Source organism: Elgaria multicarinata, chromosome 13 (assembly GCF_023053635.1).
Source record: "Elgaria multicarinata webbii isolate HBS135686 ecotype San Diego chromosome 13, rElgMul1.1.pri, whole genome shotgun sequence".
NCBI classification, from domain to species: domain Eukaryota; kingdom Metazoa; phylum Chordata; class Lepidosauria; order Squamata; family Anguidae; genus Elgaria; species Elgaria multicarinata.
This window is the reverse complement of record NC_086183.1, coordinates 13,081,423-13,105,440: the sequence shown is the minus strand read 5'-3', so window position 1 is coordinate 13,105,440 and position 24,018 is coordinate 13,081,423. Positions and strand designations below refer to the sequence as shown.

General features: G+C 48.1%; 1 protein-coding gene across 1 annotated transcript in view; it reads left to right on the top strand.

Moving 5' to 3' along the window:
- FGR (FGR proto-oncogene, Src family tyrosine kinase) overlaps positions 1-24,018 on the top strand; it is a 70,615-nt gene that overhangs the window by 25,013 nt on the left and 21,584 nt on the right. The window contains exon 2 of the mRNA XM_063139669.1: positions 20,009-20,070. The gene's annotated coding sequence lies outside the window, so the exon portion shown is untranslated. The remainder of the gene's footprint in view (positions 1-20,008; positions 20,071-24,018) is intronic.

The following is a 24,018-nucleotide window of genomic DNA, read 5'->3' as shown; positions in this document are numbered from 1 at the left end:
ATAAACCTTAGGTCTAGCTATGGCCTTAGTTAGTTAGTTAATTAATTGTCTGAAAAATGTTGGGAGAGCAAAGGCTTTGCAGCTGTGCGGTGACATATTGCAAGTCCCTTTCTAAGGGTCCTTTGTATTTGACGAGAGGAGCTGATTGGAGGAGAGGGAAGGAGGTTGGAATAGAGGAAGCTAAGCAGGCAGAAGATGGGAGAGCAGATGTTGGCGTTGGGAAAGTGATGCAGGGAAATGTGTTTATTTCTTTATCGAACGTACACCCCACCTTTCTGCAAACAGTGGTTAATGTAACAAACAGTGGCTGATGTAACAAAAGAATTGTATCAAAACCATCACTATGTGCAAATTAAAACTGTGAGCAATTTAAAAAAAAATAGAGAGAGGGAATAAAAAAAACACTACAGCAATAAAATAAAAGCAAGTTAAAGAGCTGTTTAAAAACAAGCAGTCAAGAAGGCCAAATTGCATAGACAAGCCAATGGCCTGCCTAAATCAAAAGGCCTTCCTATGTTGCCAGATGGACCTTGGAGAAGAGACTAGATGGCCCTTCTTTGAAAGGGAGTTCCCAAGCTTGGGTGCAGCCACTGAGAAGCCCCTGTCTCTGGTTTCTGCCAGACACTTTTTATGTGTTCATAGGGTGGACACTTAGGCATAGCCCAAAATGAGGAAACAAATTGCCAAAAGAGGACGAAAGATGGTACCAATTTGCATATTTTTTGCATATTCTAATTTTATGTGTGGATATGCAAATTTAGACATAAGTATAATTTAAACAGAAATACAGTACATCTCATCATAGTTTGAAGACTGTGACCAGGTGACCTGTGTGCCTGCCTGTTCAGGCTGCTGTCCAGGTGCCAAGCAGTGATGGATGACTTCAAGGCTTCTCCTTTTATAGGGTTCTTTGCCTTTAAACCGGAGTTGGATAGGACAGCTGTTCAAATGGAGGACACATCTGGCAGTCCTTTAGATAGAGGACTGTCCTCTGGAAAAGAGAGCACATGGCCACTGTGGGACAGACAGAATGGGAGAGGGTCGTCCTTCAGGTATTTGAATTTTGCTTGGAGATAAACTGATAGCCAGCAAAGCTGTTGTACTATGGGAGTAACATTCTCCTGGCCAACAGACTGGCTTCTACTTTCTGAACTAGCTGGAGTTTCTAAGCTTCAAAGGCAGCCCCATGTAGGGCTCATTGCAGTAGTCCGAACTTGATGTGGTGACCAAAACTGGTTCACTCCAGGACACTCTGTATCTTGAGTTTCGTCAAGTTTTGGCATTCCACACCAGCATCACAGCTGAGTGGTGGCAAGGCAGGCGATTTTCGCCGTAATCATCACAGTCTCAATGAATTCTGGGATAGCTCATGAAAGGATCCAACAGCAGGTTCAGACCTGAGAGGGACAAGGGATCCTATTAGCAGTGAGAAAGGGCAAATGAGAAGCAACAATGAAGATTTATCCAGACTGTGTGCCTAATCTATGACATAATGATTTGCCAGCAATGTTAGGAGGGAAACCTCTGATGATGATGATACTGATTGATTGATTGATACATTTTTGTAGCCTTTTAGATGAAAGCAATCACAACAGAAACCCCCTGGGATATTTTATTTATTTGCTTTTGAAGATTAATACCCTGCCTTTTGATCATATGATCTCCAGAGTAGCTTACAACAACAGGTTAAAACAATGCAAAAATAAAAATACGTATGTGGCATCTAAAAGAAAGTAAAGTGTTTTCTTGGCAGACTTTGTCGCAGGGTGGTTTGCCATTGCCTTCCCCAGTCGCAGTTACCTTTCCCTCAGCTAGCTGGGTACTCATTTTACCAACCTCGGAAGGATGGAAGGCTGAGTCGACCTGAGCCGGCTGCCTGAGAACCAGCTTCCGCTGGGATCAAACTCAGGCCGTGGGGAGAGTTTCGGTTGCAGTAAGTGCCGCTTACCACTCTGTGCCACATGAGGCTCAATAATAAACTAAACAGCGGGATATTTTTTTAAAAATAAAAATCTGAATTTCCTTTTCAAAAGATGGCAATGAAGTATACATTTGCTTCTTCATTTATTTATTGCATTTTTATACCACCCAATAGCCGACGCTCCCTGGGCGGTTCACAAAAATTAAAATCATGTCTTTAATGTAATAGTGTCTTTTCTCCATGTGATCTGAAAGGATTCAAATATTATAGAATGGTTACTGATCTTTGTTTTAGCCTAGCTGGGGTGGTAGAAGAACCTAAATTCATCCCTCTTGCTACACAAGAGTTGACAGATATGGAAACTGTTCTTTTTCTCCTTCAGTTATTAAGCCAGTCTCATCCAACTTTATTCCTCCAGATGTGTTGGATTACAACTCCCATCATCCCCTGACCCTGGTGGTTGGCGACGCCTTCATGAACCCATTCTCCCTCTGAGTGTAATTGCTAAATGTCCTCTTGCGTATCTACTGGAGTCAATTCCATCTCTGTGTGTGTGTGAGAGAGAGAGAGAGAAGTGGACTTCTACAACAATGACTACCCATTGTGTAGCCTCTGGTGACATTGGACGTAAGCCAACCCCTTGATTACTCCAAACTGAGGTAGGGCAGAGGAGGAGAGAGGAGGCCTTTCCGGGCATTAGCTAACTTAATAGAGATTGGTTGTGTGTTTCCTCCGTCTGGAGCCCTGCTTTCATATTCATGGTAGACCCTGGGGCAGGGGGGTTTGTGCACCACAGCAACCCCCGTGTGTCACGCATACAATGCACTTCAGCGGAGCTCTTGACCCTCAGGATTAGATCACACAATGTCAGGACGGCAAGACGGGCATTGGCTCCATCTGGAATGAAGCTTTGAAATCTTTAAAGTTCCCAGTTCTTTCCTGCCTTGGGCCATGGATCAGTTCAGAGCAGATGGGAAGGAAGGAAGGATTTTGGCTCCTAACCTATAATGTTCCACTTAGGCCATCATCATATAGATATAATATTTTTCAAAAGCTAATTGCTGAAAGTGCCCAAAGCTTCAGCGCTGTCCAGAAGTTAAAACGGAAGACTGTCCCTGTCCATAGGCCAGAAGTGCAGAACTTCCATTTCCGAGAAGCTCGGGGGAGGGGCGCGTTCCAGTGGGGGTGGGGCCAAAGGCAAAGGGGTGGGGCCAAAACACACAAAAACACCAGTATATTTTCTCTTATATGGACTCCGTATGAGGCAGTTTCCTGGGTTCTTATGGGTTGGCTTTTGTGTTGTATTTTATCATGTTGGCTTTTGTTTATGCTTTGGTGTTTTTTTATTGTGATGGTTTTACGGTTCTGCGTTTTAGATCTTTGTGATTGCTTAAGTTTTAAACTGTACAACACCTAGAGAACTTGTTTTGCAAGCATCATAACTCAGGGGTGGAAAACACAGGGCCTGTGGATCATATGCCCCCCCCCTTGCCCCCTAAATTCAGTATATATGGCATCCGTCATGGCTATGGCATGTTCAAAGGATCAAAATTAGCTTGCAATCAAGCTAATTTTGACCATTTGGACGCTCCTTAGCCATGATGGGAGATCCCCAGATGTTTTGGATGTCAACCCCCAGAAGCCCCTGCCAGCATGCTCAAATGCCAGGAATGCTGGGAGTTGAACTTTAGACCATCTTCCGTCCAGCCCTGCTCTAGAGAAGCAGTCAGCTCACAGGCCCGCCGTGCCGTTTGGGGACTTGCAGCCTCACCACACGTCCCACCACCTTCCCCTTCCATTCTGAGAAATGCAGCTCTCGGCCGATTGTGACCTGCGACTGTGCGGAAGTGAAAGCCGGGCAGTGAGTCAGAGCAAAGGAAACCAACAAGCCCAGCGGCGCCTCAGCTTGGGTTCACATGAGCAAGAGCTCCGGGACTTGAGCATTGCAGCCGGGTCTCTTGGGGAGACCCAAATATAAGAGCATGTGACAGGGATGGGGACGACGACGATGACATCTGTGGCCATCCAGATGCTGTTGAAGTCCAACTCCCATCAGCCTCAGCCAGCGTGGCCAATGCTCAGGGATGCCGCGAGTTGCAGTTCAACAAGAGCCGGTGGTCCCCCATCCATGGTGTAGAGGAAGGATGCAAAACCGCCAGTCTTGAGGTCCCAGTCTGGCCTTCTTGAGTTCTCCAGTTGGCCCCGCCCTTTTTGCCAGCCCCGCCCACTTTCCCCAGCCCCGCCCCTTCCCCTCCAACCATCAACCGATGGATGTTTTCTTGTCTTTTCTGCTGTTTTTTCTCCATTCAAAGAGGTTGAAATGCCTCTCTGGAAGCTTAGCTCCAGGAAGGGAGTGCTTTAAGGTAAAATATGCTGATATGTTTGGTAATTTGTTCTCATCCACATTTGTCTGCAGCCTCAGGACTATCCCCTCCCCACCAGAGCTGCTCTGAATTTGAATTTGGTCCTCAGGCCCAATGAGGTTCAACACCCCTGCCATACGCTGCGCTGTCATTTGCGCTCCAAATGTCCTGTTTACCAGGGACACTCACTAGTTTTTGGCACCAGCCTTGGGTAAAGCCTGTCCCCGTTTTCTTCCTGCTTTTGGCTTTGGCAAATGATGCTTGGATGCTTTTTTTTTTAATTGTCAGCATGCACCAACGTAAGCTAGAGTTCCCCAAGTGTTTGCCCTTGCCTGGTCCCATCAAAGGTCCATCCAGCCTAGTATACTGTTTCCAACGATGGCCGGTCGGATGCCTACAGGAAGGCCATGGCAGGACATGAACGCAATAGATTTTCCACACTAGGGTGACCATATGAGAAGGAGGACAGGGCTCCTGTATCTTTAACAGTTGCATTGAAAAGGGGATTTCAGCAGGTGTCGTTTGTATGCATGCAGCACCTGATGAAATTCCATCTTCATCACAACAGTTAAAGCTGCAGGCGCTATACTAGAGTGATACAAAACAGGGCAGGGCTCCTGCAGCTTTAACTGTCGTGATGAAGACCAGGTGCTGCATGCCTACAAATGACACCTGCTGAGATTCCCTTTTCTATACAACTGTCAAAGATACAGGAGCCCTGTCCTCCTTTTCATTTGGCCTCCCTAGTCACACGATTCCACCCCAGCCACTGGTGTTGAGTGGCACGCTGTCCCTGAAGGTGGGCATTGTGTTTAGCTGCCACAACTAATGGTTACTGATAGGCCTCTCTTCCCTGAGGGATGGCTGCCTGTCAGGAATGCCATAGTTGCAGATTCCTCCAAGATCCCCTCCAATGCTGGAATTCTAGGATTTAAAATTGCCCAGGCCATTTTTAAAGCCACCTTGGCAGTAGAGGCTGGTGGCTCTGATGTCAAGTGAGGTGGTGAATCCTCTCCGGGTTTCAGTCAGAAGCCAGATCTACACCAAGCTATGAAAGCGGTTTGAAAACGGTACACGGAATGTGTCATGGGCCCCAACAGTTGTCGGTGCACTTCGATACCGTTATAGAGCAGTAGTGTAGATCCCGCCAGAAATAGAGCTCTAAAGGAGCTATCCAAGGTGTGGAGCGGATTCACCTCCCCGCTGACATCAGATCCACCAGCCTCCACTGGGCGGGGCTGTCTTTGAAGATGCTTCAGCAACTTTATTTATTTATTTATTTATTTTATTACATTTATATACCGCCCCACAGCCGAAGCTCTCTGGGCGGTTTACAACTAGTAAACATTAAAAGTATACAAAAATTTAAAAAAACATAAAAAACAGTATAAAAACAACAGTATCCATTTAAAAACAACAATTCTGGGGTCCATTAAAAACAAACTTAACGTTGTTTAATGCTGTCAAAATGCCTGGGAGAAGAGAAAAGTCTTGACCTGGCGCCGAAAAGATAACAACGTTGGCGCCAGGCGAGCCTCATTGGGAAGATCATTCCACAGTCGGGGGGCCACCACTGAGAAGGCCCTCTCCCTTGTTGCCATCCTCCGAGCTTCCCTCGGAGTAGGCACTCGGAGGAGGACCTTAGATGTTGAACTTTATAGAGTTCCTTTAGAGTTATGACTGGTTCTGAATGAAACCTGGCATGGATTCACTGCCCTACTGACAATCGGACAATTCACTGCACCTAGGTTGGCGGCCATCGCTATATCTTTGTGGCAGTAAATTCAATCCAAGTAAACAGCAAGAGGGGAAGGCACTTAACGTGTCCCCAAACAGAAGAGAAGAGACTCTCTTGTATTTTAACACAGGAAGCACTGGGAAGATTTCCTGCGACATATTTGGACAAAGATAAGCGGCCCCTGAGGAAGGAAGTTCCTTTCCGAAATGCGTTGAACATAATAAAAATATTTTTTTCATGCACCTGAGTCAATTCAGTCAAGTTACTGATTGTGTTCTTAGTTTTGCCTTGGTCTCCTGAAGATGCTGCATGGGATGATCTTGGTTTCTAGTGTGCTGGGAGAGGAAGAAAAACTTCTCTCCAGTTAAGTCTGCAGTCCTATCCCCATTCAATGGAACAGACTTCTGACTCCGAGTATCCCTGTGTAGGATCGCACTGTTTAATTGTTAAGTTGCTTCCGGTCCTATGGAGCTTTTGTCCCCCCGTCTCGCCCCTATGCTTTGTGAGTCTGGACTTCCTGTTAGGCACCCTGCTTGCTTTTACCATGACAAATCTATGTTTATGAGTGTATGCATTCCTCCTTCAATTTATAACTTACCCCCCAATTCTCCACAAACATTGTCCCAGGGGTTACAAAAGTGCTTTGGAGAAAGGTGTCTGTTGTTGATGTCACAGGCACTAGCCCTGTGGTGCTGAACCTCTTTCAGCCAAATTCAGTTTTGGAGAAGAACTTGGGGACCACATTCCAATGGTGGATGGGTTTGAAGGGCTGGGGCCAAAAATACAAAAAATAAAATAACCATGGGAATACAAAAAGAATACAGCTTTTGGTTAAAGCTGTTATTGCTAATTGTTAGGAGAGGTGTTTCGACCTTTAGAATAGGGGAGAAAGAGCACAAAGGTCGAGAAACCACCAAATGGTTTTGATTGGGGGGAAGGGGCGGGGTTAGGGGAAGGGGGCGTGACCATCTGAGGAATTCTGGAGAGCTGGAATGGGTTTCCAGGAAGGCCACACTTGGCTCCCCAGGACTGAGGTTCCCTGTCTCTACACTGCTCTATGGATGCTTACCACGCCAACTCCAACTTAACCATGGTTAAACCGTAGAATCATAGAATTGTAAACTTGGAAGGGTCCTACAAGGCCATCGAGTCCAACCCCCTGCTCAGTGCAGGAATCCACCTTAAAGCATGGCTGACAGTTGGTTATCCAGTTGCCTCTTGAAGGCTTCCAGTGTGGGAGAGCCCATAACCTCCCCAGGTAAATAGTTCCATTGTTGTACTGCTCTAACAGAGAGGAAGTTTTTCCTGCTGTCTGGCCAAAATCTGGCTTCCTATAACTTGAGCCCGTTATTCCGTGTCCTGCACTCTGGGAGGATCGAGAAGAGATCCTGGCCCTCCTCTGTGTGACAACCTTTCAAGGATTTGAAGAGTGCTATCACGTCTCCCCTCAATCTCCTCGTCTCCAGGCTAAACATGCTCAGTTCTTTCAGACTCTCTTCATAGGGCTTTGTTTCTACACCCCTGATCATCCTGGTTGTCCTCCTCTGAACCTCTATTTCATAGTTGAGCAATTCCAGCTAGGAGACTTTCATATGATGGCGTAGTGGTAAATTTTGAAACGCAGATTCTCATCCTGACCGTCTTCATAGTCATGCCCCCAAGGGGAGTAAAAAAATCCAGACATCTGTAGTGCAGTCTTCCCCAACTTGGTGCCCTTTAGATGTGTTGGACTGCAACTCCCATCTTTCCCAGCTACTGCAGGAATTATAGTGGCCATGCTGGCTGGGGATGATGGGAACTGCAGTCCAAAACATCTGGAGACCACCAGGTTAGGAAAACCTGCTGTAGTGATCTAGATTAACAAACTAGTCCTGGCAGGTTACAACTCCACCAGGAGCTCGGCTTTTGTAAAGTTAACAAGTCTTCATTGCCCATTCAAGGCCAAGAATTGCCCGCAAATACTTGGTGTTACGACAGGGATTGCTCACAACAATATACAGCTGCTGGGGAAATCTCTCCCTCCATGCTACTGTGAGGACTGCAGCTAAACTCAGAGGGAACAGGAATTCTGAATGTGTGTGTGTGTGCAGTGGGAGGGGGGGGAGAGATGATGTCAGCTTCCCTGCTAATCAAAAACTCTTGGTGCTTTGACTCTGTGAGTCCTGGGTCCATTACAACACTGCTCCTGTATCATTCCACCAGCATCATGGGAAATCAGGTGATGCAGAAGGGCCAATCTGATTTGCTCCCTGCAAGTATAAAGACTGTAAGGGACATTGACCTCTTGAGTATGGACAACTCCTTCCTGGGAGAGGCTATCTGGATTTATTTATTTATTACATTTTTATACTGGCCAATAGCCGAGGCTCTCTGAGCAGTTCACCATTAAAACCATAAAATGCAGCAAGTCAGAACATAAATTTAAAAGTTTTTTTTAAAAAAATCATATAAAATCAAAATAACCAGAAAAAGCCTGCGTGAAAGGATATGTTTTCAGGAGGCGTTTCAAAGTTTTCCCTCTGCTCTTCAGTCAACCGTCCATCAGCTCACCTGTCGTTGCTTCCTCGCCTCCAAATTATTTAACAAGGTGGGCTGGAAATACTGAACCGGAGACCTATGTGCACCATGCAAACTCCAAGAGATTGCCTCTGTGTTAGGGTGACCATATGAAAAGGAGGACAGGGCTCCTGTATCTTTAACAGTTGCATAGAAAAGGGAATTTCAGCCCATGTCATTTGTATGTGGGCAGCACCTGGCGAAACTCCCTCTTCATCCCCACAGTTAAAGCTGCAGGAGCTATACCAGAGTGACCAGATACAAAAGAGGGCAGGGTTACTGCAGCTTTAACTGTGGTGATGAAGCAGGAATTTCGCCAGGTGCTGCATGAATACAAAGGATACCTGCTGACATTCCCTTTTCTATGCAATGGTTAAAGATACAGGAGCCCTGTCCTCCTTTTCATATGGTCACACTAGGGTGTGTGTGTGAGTGTGTGTGTGTGTGTGTGTGTGTTAAAGCAATTGCAGGGAACGACATCAGCAGAAGAGGCCAGGTTACATGGGAAGTTGGCTTGTTCCCCCCACCTGTTCATTTCTAGACTGATGCACCCTCACAGGAAGGAGTGCAAGCTGAGATCTGAAAGTGAAGCTGACACTTGTGCAGATGAAACCACAAGGGTTATTTTCGTGTCATCTGATTGGACTTTGGCCAGGGAGGTTTCTACTGCACCACGTCAAGACCAGAAGAAAGAAAGAAAAAGGGATGCACAGCCTTGCGTAGCTTCGCAGTGTTGGGAAATTGGTGATTTTGACGGTGGCTCATTCCTTATTTAATCCTCTTGGAAAGGAAGAGCTTTTTCTTTCTTTCTTTCCGTTTCATATTTCCAAGTTTGATTCATACCAACACAGAACTAGGTGGCAGTTACAAAATGGAGAAGTTTGCTCAGCAAATTGCGAGTCAAAGAACCTTAATCAGGAAGGTCAGCCCAGTTCTGCTACTTCTGCTTCTTCTCGCTTTGCTGCAGGTTACCCGTCCGGGGCTGGATTACATTGTGGGGATGTAGGCCCAGGAGGAGGGGCGTTTCCAAGGAAGCCGGAGCACGGTGGTTAAGAAAGAAAGGGGGAAAGAGGCCCACGGTCAAGCAAAAGGAAAGATGTCACAAGTTCAATGTCCAGCAATTCTAGTTCCCTGGTAATAGTTTATTAAGATTTTACGTAATCTGTTAGAAAAATATCAGAATCGTCATCGAAATGGGGAAGAATTCTAACTAAAATTAGAATAAAAACTTTAAAGGCTGAGGTTGGAAGATTTCTACAGTTGTTACAGCCTTGGGCCTCTGCATGATTATTGAAAACCAGAGATGTGTCCATCCGTCCCACCCACCCCGCCATCAGATAAGTAGGAAAATAAAGCAGAAGATGGAAAATAAAGGGAAGCAAGAGGTGAAAAAGAGGGGATGTGTAAGGGAGAGAACCCTCTAACTCTCCATGGGGCCCCCATGACAAAGAACTCTGACGGCCTTTGCTCTCTCAGGCCATAGCTAGATGGGGTGATATCCTGGAGCGATCCCCGGGATCATCCCTGGGTGTCCACATGTTTAGGGTGACCATATGAAAACGAGGACAGGGCTCCTGTATCTTTAACAGTTGTATTGAAAAGGGAATTTCAGCAGTATCTATGGGGGACCTGGTGAAATTCCCTCTTTATCACCACAGTTAAAGCTGCCCTCTTTTAAGTCTGGTGACTCTAGTATAGCTCCTGCAGCTTTAACTGTGGTGATGAAGAGGGAATTTCACCAGGTTCTCCATATATACAAAGGACACCTGCTGAAATTCCCTTTTCTATGCAACTGTTAAAAATACAGGACCCCTGTCCTCCTTTTCATATGGTCACCCTACACATGATGCACAGAGGATCCCAGGAGCAGGGAGGGATGATCCCTCCCTTTCCCTGGGATAACGCCCTACCCTTTCAGCCCACTTTTTCTGTGGTCTCGGGATGATCCGACTACGGAACGTGTGGGTGGGCGTTACAGTTTGTCCTGGCTCCTCGTGGTTACTCATGAGGAGCCAGGAACTGCGCACAGGGCGTAGAGTTGTGTGGGAATAATGGTTAAAAATAAAAAAAACCTCACCTTTTGTGCGCGAGCGCTCATGTGCTCATTTCCTTTAAGAAAAAACAAAACGGCGGGCGTGATGTCCTGTTCCTCCAAGGCCATCGCACGCCGCATGCAAGCAGAGGGGGAGATCTCGCAATAAAAATATTGCGAGAATCTCAGCCCTCCGTCACGCTAGACCCGGAGGTCTAGCTGAGGCCTCAGTCTCCTCTCCCCTTTCGAATCCACAAGGAAGGGGATGAAAGTTGCGCTTTAAACCAGGGGTGGGGAAACTCATTGGCCCATGGACTTAATCCATCCCATGGAGATTCCCTAACTGGCGTACAGAGCCCCCATGGATTTGACCGCTGTCTCTCCAGTCTCCCATTGGGAAGGTGAACAATGCACAGTTCTCCAATGGTGTGTGTGGGGGATAATCATTGTTATTAGGGATGTGCTCCGCTCCGATTAGGAGCGTAGAAGCAGTAGCGGATTGGCCTGCTCCGCCTTACCCAGAGGCGGAGTAGGAGCGGACCGCGGACCCCCTAGAAGCAAGGCGAAGAGAAGCGACCATTTTTCGGAGCTCCGAGTTCAGGCGGAGCGCTCCGGGCGCCATCTTGAAAACATTTCGCCATAGGATTGCATTGCGGCAAATAATCGCGCATAACTACGTTGTTTTTGAAGCTATCATTCTGGAAATTCTTGTGCACAGAGAGTCGTGGATGGGGGTCATTTTGAGACCACTCTCAACTTTCTGCGTTGTCTGGGTCGCGGGCTATATTTTTGTGAAAATCGGGTCAACCGCGCGGCTCAAACTGCGTTTTCGGCTTTTCGCCCATAGGATTGCATTGAGGGAAAGAATCGGGGATAACTGGGGGGGGGGGTTTAAGCTATCGTTCTGGAAATTCTTGTGCACAGAGAGTCGTGGATGGGGGTCATTTTGAGACCACTCTCAACTTTCTGCATCGTACGGGTCGCGGGCTATATTTTTGTGAAAATCGGGTCAACCGCGCGGCTCAAACTGCGTTTTCGGCTTTTCGCCCATAGGATTGCATTGAGGGAAAGAATCGGGGATAACTGGGGGGGTGTTTAAGCTATCGTTCTGGAAATTCTTGTGCACAGAGAGTCGTGGATGGGGGTCATTTTGAGACCACTCTCAACTTTCTGCATCGTACGGGTCGCGGGCTATATTTTTGTGAAAATCGGGTCAACCGCGCGGCTCAAACTGCGTTTTCGGCTTTTCGCCCATAGGATTGCATTGAGGGAAAGAATCGGGGATAACTGGGGGGGGGGGTTTAAGCTATCATTCTGGAAATTCTTGTGCACAGAGAGTCGTGGATGGGGGTCATTTTGAGACCACTCTCAACTTTCTGCATCGTACGGGTCGCGGGCTAGACGTTTTTAAAAAATCGGCGGGGAAAAATACCTTTTTCAAAGGGCTGAGGGGCAGAGTCAGCTCCCGGTCATGATGATCCCAAAGTTGGAGGAGGGCATAGGCAAAACAGGTAACTTGGGATTCTGGGAAACTTCTCTTTCTTCATCTGAACGGGCTTTTCCCCGTGTTTTTTAACACAGTAGCCCCACCAAATGCACAAACACAACCTGAAATCATATACTAAGCCAAGAATAAGAGATAGAAAACACAGCACTGCTCCCCACCCTAACCTTGGGGAACAACTGAATCGATGTGGTGCAAGGGGATGAGCTCCCCTAGGGCATCTCATCTTGGACGTGCCCCCACTCTCTCCTGCACTGGAAGGCCATTAGAGCCTTCCAAAGAGAGTAAAACGGTGGAGCAATGCCTATCATGAGTTGAAGTGAATGGTCACTTTTCAGTGGTGGAGCAATGCCTGTTCTGAGTCGAAGTGAGCGTTTTACTTCTTCTCAGAGCTGTGGCTGTCAGTGTCTTGAACTGGCAGCTACTTCCCCCTCCCCCGGGCACGTCCCCCTATTGCTGGTAAAAGACAGATATAGCCTTTTAAAAAAAGTTCTTCTTGTTGTTTATTGAGCAACACTGCTGCTTTTAATTCCACCCCTCCTTTGTTTATTGATTGATTTATTCCATTTTATATGCATTACTGGCTTATCCTTGGCTCACTTCCTTATGCCCCCAGAAATGCCAGCTGCATGCCTGCCTTCCCTCCCTCCTCCCCTGCCCACCTCGCAGGGATGTTGTGTGTGGGGTGCCCGATTTTCAAAAATTCGCCAAAAATCAGGGGATGATGGGATTGCTTTGAAACTTGGCATGCGTGTGTATATCCCCATGAGGTGTCATGGTGCCAAACATGAGGTTTCTAACTTGAACAGAAAAAAAGTTGTATAATTTTTTAGCTTTCAATGCAAGCCTATGGGGGGGGAAAACGGAGCTCCAGATCCGGATCCGGAGCTCCGGGCGGAGCGGAGCGGAAGTGGGCGGAGCGGGGGCGGGGCGGAGCGGCCCGATCCGGAAAATGGCGGATCTGCAAGTGAAGCGGAGCGGGGGGTCTGTGCACACCCCTAATTGTTATCTCCCCACCTTGTTATCTCCAATCACAGAGCAGAGAGATACCAGCAGGGATGCAGGCATGCGCAATGTCGGCAGGTGCCTGGAGGAGCGGCTCTAGCCGCTGGCCATGACTTCCTTTGCTGACCCCGATGGGGGTAGAAGAACATGTGCAGAGGTGGTGCCTGCCTTGGCCAGCGCTGGGAGTGCTGCTCCTCTCAGCCCTGTCTGAGTTCCTTTCTCTGTGTGGAGAGAGGTGCAGAGATCCATCCTCTCTCAGTACGGAGAAAGGCAAACTGGATGGAGCAGAGGATGTGGTATCTGCGGTGTGGCTGGGCCCCACTGACCTCATCCGGCCCACGGAGAGCCCAGTGGAGGGCAATTCCACCCCTCACCTTAAAGAAGCCCTGCTTTAAAGCCTTAAATGACCCCACCCTTATTTAAAACTAACCACATTTCCCATGGCATGTATACTGTGTTTTTAATAAGTTTTTATGTGTTTTATATTCGCTGTTATATCCCGCCTCGATCCAAGTGGAGAGGCGGGTAAGATATTATTATTATTATTATTATTATTATTATTATTATTATTATTATTATTATTATTATTCGAACTTGGGAGCTTAATTTAAATTGTGTTCCTGTGAAAACCTGTGGGTGTGACGTTTCTGCTTCTTCTAAGTAAGAGTTCCCGTTCTCTAAGACTTTTCTCACCTCAGCAGGAAACACCTTCCCCCCCCACACACACTCATGCTGCCACCAGGTCCTTTAAGGTGCTCCGGTCCAACTCTTTACTCTGTCCTCTATGTGTGAGGACACACTTGTTTATATTTTCACCTGTATTTACCTTCCCCTTACGTATCAAGAGCAGGAGGCGAAGGATTTGGATAAGCAAATAAAACTTTATTAATTATAGCAACCCGTTGTTGAATAGTAAATAAGTAACTCTTAATGGTTCTGTTCATGTACGTTGTCTCATACACAATACTCCAAGTCACACTCTCAGGGCATAGCTAGATGGGGCGATATCCCGGGGATCGCCCCAGGTTCGTCCCTGTGTGTCCACATGACACACAGGGCATCCCGGAGCAGGGAGGGATGATCCCTCCTTTTCCCTGGGATATCGCCCTACCCTTTAATCCCACTTTTCCCACTGTCTCGGGAAGATCCCGAGACCGTGGAACGTGTGGGCATGCATCGCAGTTTGTCCCAGCTCCTCATGAGTAACTGCGAGGAGCCAGGAACTGGGCATGGGCTCATCTGACTCACACAGCACAGCGTAGATGAGAAATCAACTCTGGTGCTTGATAAACGTGTTAAAAACTATTTTATTCTTTAAATCCAAAAATGCTCTGCTCAACGTTTCGGACGTCTCGTCCTTCGTCAGGAGCTGGAAATAGTTGCTGTGCTAGCAGTTACGGCGGGTGAAAAAACCAGTGAGACACAGGAGCAACTATTTCCAGCTTCTGACGAAGGACGATACGTCCGAAACGTTGAGCAGAGCATTTTTGGATTTAAAGAATAAAATAGTTTTTAACACGTTTATCAAGCACCAGAGTTGATTTCTCTTTTTAGCATCTATGCTTATTGGTGCGTTTCCCCCACACACATCGTCACACAGCACAGTGCAATTTTTATGGCACACACACCCTTTGCTTACTCAACCAATCATCACACATTTGCAACCATTCCTCCTGTCACTGATCTCATCCCCACCCTAGAAATACTCACAATAAAATTCAGAGATATAACAGGAATATGTAACCACAATATATATAATATGTAACAGGAATATGTAACCACAACTTACTGTACTTACAGATTCCATGTATACAGACATGTAATGTCACAGTGGGCAACCTAACGTCTTTGTAGGCCATTTCTGTAACCTCCTGCGGGTGCCCTGCCCTCACTATTTCCCCTGCCTTTACCACCACAATTGCAGAGGTGTGTGAGGCATGTCACCACCCCCATGTGGCCTGCTTCCCAGCGAAGTAGGATTCCTGATAGCCCACCAAAGGATTTAACCTCCAGCAATTCTGAGCAAGATCCTGATCACTGGGGGGTGTTTGTGTGAAAGGAAGTTAAAACCTCTCCCCCTCCCCTCAGAGTTCCTGTGTGTGTGGTCTGTGTCTGCTTGAATGAATGTGTGTGAGAATGTATGTGTGTGACCCCCCCCCCTTGAAGGGTGCAGTTTCCAAAGGGTTCCATGGGAAGCTGCATGGTCCATCAATCCAAAAAGGTTGCCCATCCCTGCTTTAAACTATGGTTTTAGAACAACACAGGACCTGAAACCATGGCTTGATCTTGGCATGCTGTCACTAGCCATAGTCTAAAAACACATTTTCCCAAGCATGGACATCACAGGGAACTGTGGTTAGTTTAAAATAGAAAGCCAAAACTCCTTTGTATCTCCTTTTCATGGGGCTAAAAAGAAGAGGAGTGGAGAGCACGCAGCTCACAATTCTCATTGTGGGAAACCATGGTTTGCTATTACGTCTGAACTGGCCTAAATCTGCGACAGTGTGGAGAAATGTATTTATTTATTTATTTATTTATTTACTTCATTTATATACTGCCCCATAGCCGAAGCTCTCTGGACGGTTTACAAAAGTTAAAAACAGTAAACATTAAAAAAAAGTATACAAAATTTAAAACCATCAAAAACATAAGAACAACAGTATAAAAACAACAGTATCCATTTAAAAACAACAGTTCTGGGGGCCGTTAAAAAACAAACTTAGCATTGTTAAATGCTGTTAAATGCCTGGGAGAAGAGAAAAGTCTTGACCTGGCGCCTGAAAGATAACCATGTTGGCACCAGGCGAGCCTCATTGGAGAGATCATTCCACAGTCGAGGGGCCACCACCAAAAAGGCCCTCTCCCTTGTTGCCATCCTCCGAGCTTCCCTTGGAGTAGGCACTCGGAGGAGGACCTTAGATGTTGAGCGCAGTGTACGGGTAGGTTGACGTCGGGAGAGGCGTTCCGTCAGGTATTGTGGTCCCAAGCCATGTAGGGCTTTATAGGTTAAAACCAGCACCAGCTGCTAAATTAAGAGCATCTCAAGTAGCAGAGCTAGAAAAGATCTCTGCCTGCTGCTGCTAATCATGGTAGACAATATGGAGCTGGATCAGGGATGGGCAACTTGTGGCCCTTCAGATGTTTTGGCCTACAACTTCCACGATCCCTCACCATTGCCTCTGTTGGCTCAGGATAATGGGAATTGCCCATCTCTAAGGTAGATGGACCAATGGTCTAAGCCAGCCTTCCTCAACCTGGGGCGCTCCAGATGTGTTGGACTGCACCTTCCAGAATGCCCCAGCCAGCAGCTGGCTGGGGCATTCTGGGAGGTGCAGTCCAACACATCTGGAGCGCCCCAGGTTGAGGAAGGCTGGACTCTAAGCGGATATAAGGCAGCTTCATATGTTGAGAAAGCGTGTTTGCAGCATGGTTGAAGACCCTGGGCAGAGTTCACCACAGGGCGTTCTTCCGTGCAAGCCTGTTTAAAGGAATGTGAGACCACTCCTACGCTTGAGCGCAGCACCGGTTCATCTCAGCAGGGCTCATGTGCAGAGAACTTCCCACAGGATTGCGCCCACCTTTCTTGTGCTTCTGAATAATAGTTGCTGCCTCGCTCTTCATTTCGGCATTGTTTTGTATTCATGCTTTGGCGCTCCAGCAAAACATGGAATGAACACGTGCGCATAGCTGACCAATTGGAGTCCTGTGCTTGAAAGCAAATTGCCTCAAGTGAGGATTTTAAAAACAAGAAGAGGACCTTCACCCCCTCCGCCACTCTTTTATGCAACAAATTCCTAACAAAGTAACCTATGAATACAAAGCACATAGGGCTAGTTTTGCAGTATTTTATTTTATTACAGTTACGGCACGGCAGTCGTTCCTGGCACTGCTGCGGCTGTGGAAATCACTGGAGAGTGTGCCGGAGTATTCAGCGGCAACTCCGGGTTTTTGAGGAACCTTGAGCAATGCCCCTTCACCAGCTCCTATTACGCCTCAGTTTCCTTCTCACCATTGCTCAATAAAAGGAAGTCCTTCATCACACAGTGCATAGTTAAATTATGGAACTCACTACCACAAGATGTAGTGATGGCCACCAATCTGGACGGCTTTAAAAAGGGGGTTGGAGAAATTCCTGGAGGTGAAGGCTATCCATGGCTACTAGCCCTGATGGTTGTGTGCTATCTCCAGTATTTGAGGCAATAAGCCTGCGTGCACCAGTTGCTGGGGAACATGGGTGGGAGGGTGCTATTGCACCATGTCCTGGTGCAACATCCCTGGCCAATGGCTGTTTGGCCACCGGCTGAACAGAGTGCTGGACTAGATGGACCCTTGGTCTGATCCAGCAGGGCTCTTCTTGTGTTCTTATGTTCTTACTGCTCCCACTGGCTTCCTTAACGGGCAGAGAGCCAGGGAAAAGAAGGCTGAGGCAGCTCCTGCATCTCCTTCTCACCACCACTGATGTTTGGGCTAGAGCGAGAGGCAGGTGAACAAGCAGGTTGCCATGGTAAAAAAAAAAAAGAGGAGGAGGAGGAGAAACTCCAGGGGGACATTATCACCAGGCCCCTCGGCAGGTGCCCAATCATGCCTCCCCTTGACCATGCCTTCCCTGTGAGCATTTCCAGAACTTTCCCCATGATTTTGTTGGTTTGGAGTGAGACACAGATGAACTGGTGATGCGAACCGGCCATTGAAGACGGGACAATGGTTGCAAAACCCCAGCCAGTCTGCAGAAATGAATGCATCAGCAATGGCAGGATTTTTTTTGTAACCCTGTGCAATTGGCGGCACACCAAAGCTGTGCCTCATGCAGAGACGTAGGCCTCCCATGGGGCTGCGCAGCGAACGGATAAGGAGCTCTGGTGGGCTTGGCTGACTCCGGCTCCTTCGGGGGGGGGCTTTCTTTTCTCCTCCCCCCCCCTTCGAAATTTGCCTTTTGGGTTGCTGTGAAGGGCACCCAGGGACCTTGAGCCTGGACACGTCCAATGCAGTCCATCCTTCCTTGCCCCCATTGTGTTAAGGCGCCCACCATGGAAAACAATTTCACAGGCCAGCCGTCAGGAGACAAAGATTTGGGGTGACAACCGCACAGGCTGGCATTGGGCCTGATGGCAAAACAGCGAGCAAAGCCAACCCAATAGGCCCAGAGCAGTCGCACAGTGTGTGTGTGTGTGTGTGTGTGTGTGTGTGTGTGTGTGTGTTTAATGCTGCTGCCTGATAAGGAGGGTGCCCAGACTCTGCCCCAGCTACTGGGATGGGTGCCGGGCGCAACTCACGACCCTCAAGATCTTGATCATGTTTCTTGGCGTACCCGCGAGAAACATGCAAGCAAATCCATCGTTTTCATTCCTCTCCCCACTCGCACCCCCCAAAAAGATCAGGGCAACATTTTCCATAGATGCTGGGATGGGCAACGGAGCAAAACTGAAACCCTTCTCAATTCTGACTGCTGGTATGTCATTACTGTTCGCAGTCAGGGATGTCATTTAAGGTAGGGGGGTGGGTGGGCCGGGGTGGGAAGCCATTCCCCCCCCCCAGGTTTGAGACCACCTGCGATTATTCTTCAGGAGCACCGCCTTCACCCTGAGCTGCTGATTGGCAGCATCTGATTGCACCATTAGTTGCTAGAAGACAGGGTGGCCACTTACTTGTTGCAAAAACAGAGGGCAGAGACGGCATAAAACATGTATCTGTCATTTACGTGTATACGTACAGACTTGGAAATAATGACAACCGTATAATGAGAAATCAAATACAACCAGCAGGCTGCACGGAGAGGAATGAGAAAGGGAGATGAGAGTGGGAAGCAGGGCCCTGGTTAGGCCTCATCTAGAGTATTGCGTCCAATTCTGGGCTCCACAATTCAAGAAGGACGCAGACAAGCTGGAGCGTGTTCAGAGGAGAGCAACCAGGATGATCAGGGGTCTGGAAACAAAGCCCTATGAAGAGAGACTGAAACAACTGGGCATGTTAGCCTGGAGAAGAGGAGATTGAGGGGAGACATGATAGCACTCTTCAAATACTTTAAAGGTTGTCACACAGAGGAGGGCCAGGATCTCTTCTCGATCCTCCCAGAGTGCAGGACACGGAATAACGAGCTCAAGTGACAGAAAGCCAGATTCCGGCTGGACATCAGGAAAAACTTCCTGACTGTTAGAGCAGTACGACAATGGAATCAGTTTCCTAGGGAGGTTGTGGGCTCTCCCACACTAGAGGCCTTCAAGAGGCAGCTGGACAACCATCTGTCAGGGATGCTTTAGGGTGGATTCCTGCATTGAGCAGGGGGTTGGACTCGATGGCCTTGTAGGCACCTCCCAACTCTGCTATTCTATGATTCTATGATTCTATGACCTCTGCTGCAAGGCTTATATATATTTTCCCCCTCTTCCCTCCTCATTCCTTTTTCCTTGTGTGTCGTGTTGTTGTTTTTCAATTGGTCTGCGGGCAGGGATGATCTTGTTTTACTGACTGCATGTCAACCGCTCTGGGAATCTTTTTGGCTGAGGAGTAGGATAAAAAATATTTTAAATAAATACATCAACAAATTAAAAACAAAACAAAAGCCATCTCACTGTAGAGGGCAAGACCAGGTGGCCTCAGTGGAGGGACAGTGTCAGGAGCCCTGATCTGCTCTTCCTTCCAAGGGTTCTTTATCTTTACACCAGGCTTGGACTGGACAGCGCTTCAAACAGAGGACGCTCTCAAACAGGGGACCGTGTCCTGTAAAGTATCACATGTAGCCACTCTAATTTGTGTCATGCAAATGCTTAAGCCTCTTGCATGCCTGCCTTTGGAGGGTACATTCCAGTGGCCACCATCTTCCCTTTTTTTATTAACTCAAGTAACCGGGCCTCTTTTTCTGTATGTTTGTGCTTCTGTCGCCATTTTGTAGGCACGTGGTTCTAATCAAGCAAGGCAGATGGAGCAGGACCACTGACCTGAACTACCATCCTGGTGAGTGCCAACATGGGACTAGGGGTGTGCTGGTGGCTGTTTAAATGAAAGCAGGAGAGCGTGGAGGCATCTTCCCCATCCAAAGCACTGCCGGGAAAGAGCCCGGATAGAATTGTGCGGACTGACAAAGGGGAACCTGAAATGTTCAGCTGGGGACCTGGCTTTCCAGGGATCTGCTGCAAAATGCCATGGGAAGCTGCCTTTGACCAGGCTATTGGTCGGTCGAGCCAGGGACTGGCAGCTCTGACTGGCAGCAGCTCTCGGGCTGGCCCTACCATTAGGCAAAGTAGGCAGCTGATTTGGGGTGTCCCGAAAGGGCAGCAAACCGATGGTGATTTAATTTGATTCTTCTTGTATTTTTATTTCCGTGGAGAGGCTGGTGGGATTTTCTGTCTCAGGGGCCAAAATAGCTTGGCCCACCTTGGGTGCTCTGCAACTCTGGGTGGGTGGGAAGGTGCCACCTCTCGCCTGTAGCGCACCGCATGTTCGTGGGGAACCCGGTGCTAAATCATTCGTAGACTTGGCGTGGGTGGGTGGGTGCCACTTGCAGTCCCGTTTCTGGCAATGAAAGGCAGGTCTCCATGGTTTCTGGCAGGGGTCTTTGTCGTCATCTGGGACAGAGCAGGGATGTTACCCGAAATAAATAAAACAGCAAGCTCTTCACCCCTAATTTCATTTGCCAAGCTCCTTGAACAACCCCCATATCAATTTCACCCTCTGCCTCTGGGACAACGCTCCAATCTTGGTGGGATTCCCTTGGCTTTCACTGGCGGCTCACACCTTTGGAAGAATTGCAGCAAAACGGCCATCTATCGTTTTGTTTCTATTTTCCATCCCCCTCTCTGATTGCAGCGCATCGGCATAGCGTTCCTTCATCTGGACATGGCTGGAGAAAATGGGAGTGCGTGCGTGCATGCATGTGTGTGTACATGTGTGCGGCTTTGTCATGGTTTTGCGTCTGTCCAGCTGTTGCTAAGTGCAGAGGCCCTATTGAGGCTGCGGAGATCCCTTAAGACAGATTTTCCCAGGTCACCAATTCGCAAGCAACCTGCCCAGATGCAGCTAGGAGACACCACTGGCCACGTAATTGTCTCTGTGTCCCCCACTCCCCATTTTCTCCTGACTGTCCCACTAACCCAGGGCTGCCGGTGGCATGTGACCCTGATGTCGCTGTCACTCCGAATTAAGAGATTCACCCCCCTCCTCCTCCATGCCTTGGCCATGCGCTGATGCCTCCCGCAAACTTCCTTTCTCCACTGCGTACAGTGCCAGACTATGCCTAAAGGTCTGTCTGGATGCAGCCCTTGCTCTCGCTTTCCTCCATAAAGATGGGGGAGAGTCTGTTTTTCCGAAGGCGGGAGAAGCTATTGGCGGGCAGCTACAGATTTATTTATTCCTTATGTATTTGCTGCCTTGGGCAAATGAAATATCCACACGCTCCCTCCCCATGCATTTGCATCTTTAGGCTCAGCGCTGTGTAACGACAGTAAGTTAAACCATCGGGAGTTGGCCAGGATAGGTAGGGCTCCCTTTTGCATTCTGTGTGCTTTCTTGCCTCTTTTCCTTCCTCACCCCTGTTTTAGTACGGTTCCTCTGCTCCAGATGGCTGCGAGAGATCAGATTTATGTCCTCTGGATTCCAGGGAATATTGCCTAGCCGGCAAGCTGCTAAGCTTCCTCCATGTGCTGCCTCAAGAAAATGCCAGGCCTTAGCTCTCTCTCTCTCTCTCTCTCTCTCTCTGTCTCTCTCTCTCAGAGATGCTTAAGCTGCTGACAAAGCATGTCCCTGAAATCTTGATAACCAAAGTGCTTGCCTGGTTTACCTCTTTGACTGGCCCAGCCCTGGAAATCATACACACGAATGCATCCAAAGTCTCTTCTGTCCACAAAGAATCGCTCCTTTTGAATCCTCCATTGGGTGTATGAGGGCAGACCAGTTCCCCTGCTTCCCCCAGCCAGCCATTTGGTTCATCTTCCAAAGGCTTCCGGGATACAACTCCTTCCCAAGGGTTTCCATGGTAGCGTAATCGTGTGTGTGTGTGTGTGTGTGTGTGTGTAAACTCTTGCCACTAAAGTGAGTGTGCTGTAGGTGCGTGCGTGTGTGTGTCTGTGTGTGTGCAGGGGAGAAATCTTCCCTTCCCACAGCGTAGAGGGTCTACTTAGAATCATAGAATCATCGAATTCTATGGAAGGGGCCTAAAAGGCCATTGAGTCCAACCCCCTGCTCAATGCAGGAATCCACCCTACAGTATACTTGACAGATGGTTGCCCAGCTGCCTCTTGAAGGCCTCTAGTGTAGGAGAGCCCACGACCTCCCTAGGTAACTGGTTCCATTGCCGTACTGCTCTAACAGTCAGGAAGTTTTTCCTGATGTCCAGCCGGAATCTGGCTGCCTGTCACTTGAGCCCACCTGGCCCTCGTCTGTGTGACAATCTTTTAAGTATTTGAAGAGTGCTCTCATGTCTCCCCTCAATCTTCTCTTCTCCAGCCTAAACATTCTTTGCAATGGCCCTGATGAAAGGTTGGATTTCAGCCCTGCTCTATATTTCTGGGATAACTGGACATTGTACCCTTTTCATCCATTCTCCACAATGCCCGCACAACACTTCCAGTGACCCCCGTAATAACTCCAGTTCCATAGATCCGGGGGGGGGGGTAGGCGAAAGGTAGGTCTCGATCTACTGGTAGATCTCTGGGTGATCCACAGTATATTGTCAAGGATTTCTAACTCCTAATTGCTTAGCGATAGCAACAACAAAATGACACACATGCCCTCCTCCATCCTAAACTATACTGATGAAATGAAGAACTCTTGGGGTACTCAGGGGTGGTTTTTTGTTTGGAAGAACTGGGAGGTTCTGGTTCAGTTCTGGTGCACAAAACAAGTCCCTGGGCTCAGAATTCTTTTGTTCGGATTGTATTACCCTGTTCAGATGACACACTAAGGCCTCAGCTAGATGAGGGGGTGAAATTGCGACGATCTCACTATTTTATGATCGCGAGATCGCCGTCCCTGTCTACATGCGGTGCGCAACATCGCGGACGCTGTTTCGTGTTTTTTTGTTAAGGGCGACTGAGCGCTCTTGCAAAAAATGGTATGGTGTTTTTTTTAAAAAAAATGACTTTCCCCGCTCCCCCCCCCCCGATGTGCACAGAGCTCCTGAGGAGCTCTGCACCCCATGCACGGTAACTTGTGAGGAGCCGGGACAAACCGCGACGCACGCCCACACGTTCCACGGTCTCGGGATCAGCCCGAGACCACAGAAAAAGCAGGCTAGAAGTGTAGGGCGAGATCCCGGGGCAAGGGAGGGATGATCCCTCCCTGCTCCCGGGATCCCCTGTGCATCACGTGGACACACAGGGATGATCCCAGGGCAATCCCCAGGATATTGCCCCGTCTAGCTATGGCCTAAATCAGAGTGGTTAAGCATTTGGAGCTAAATATTAAATATTGTGTGAACCATTCCTAACCATGATGGCTACATAACCATGGTTTAAGCACACTCACTAACCATTTGCTGCAAAGGGTTAGTGGCCTAACCCTGGCTTACTGTGTTGGCTGAACAGGCCTATTCTCTTTTGGGAAAAAAGCAGGTGTAGAAACAGTTCTAAGGGGGAGGAGGAGGGGGAGGAGGTGGTGAAGGTGACAATCTGCAAGTCAGAACTTGGCCCACCCTTGCCGTGGTTGATAAGCGGCAGATTATCCCAGCTGGGGCCCTTTGAACCTTTTCAAGCATTTCTCATGATCTGTTGGCCTTCTTGATCTCTACCTTGACTCCTCGCACGCGTGCGTTCCTTTGGCTGACATTCTAAACATGTTGCCGTGCAACCGGCATGTGGCAGAAAGAAAGGAAAAGGGGGAAAGCAAACCCCCACTCCACCCACCCACACTGCATTCGACAGCCCTTTAGAAAAAGAAGAACAAAGCCAGCAAGTGCCTGTTCTCCTT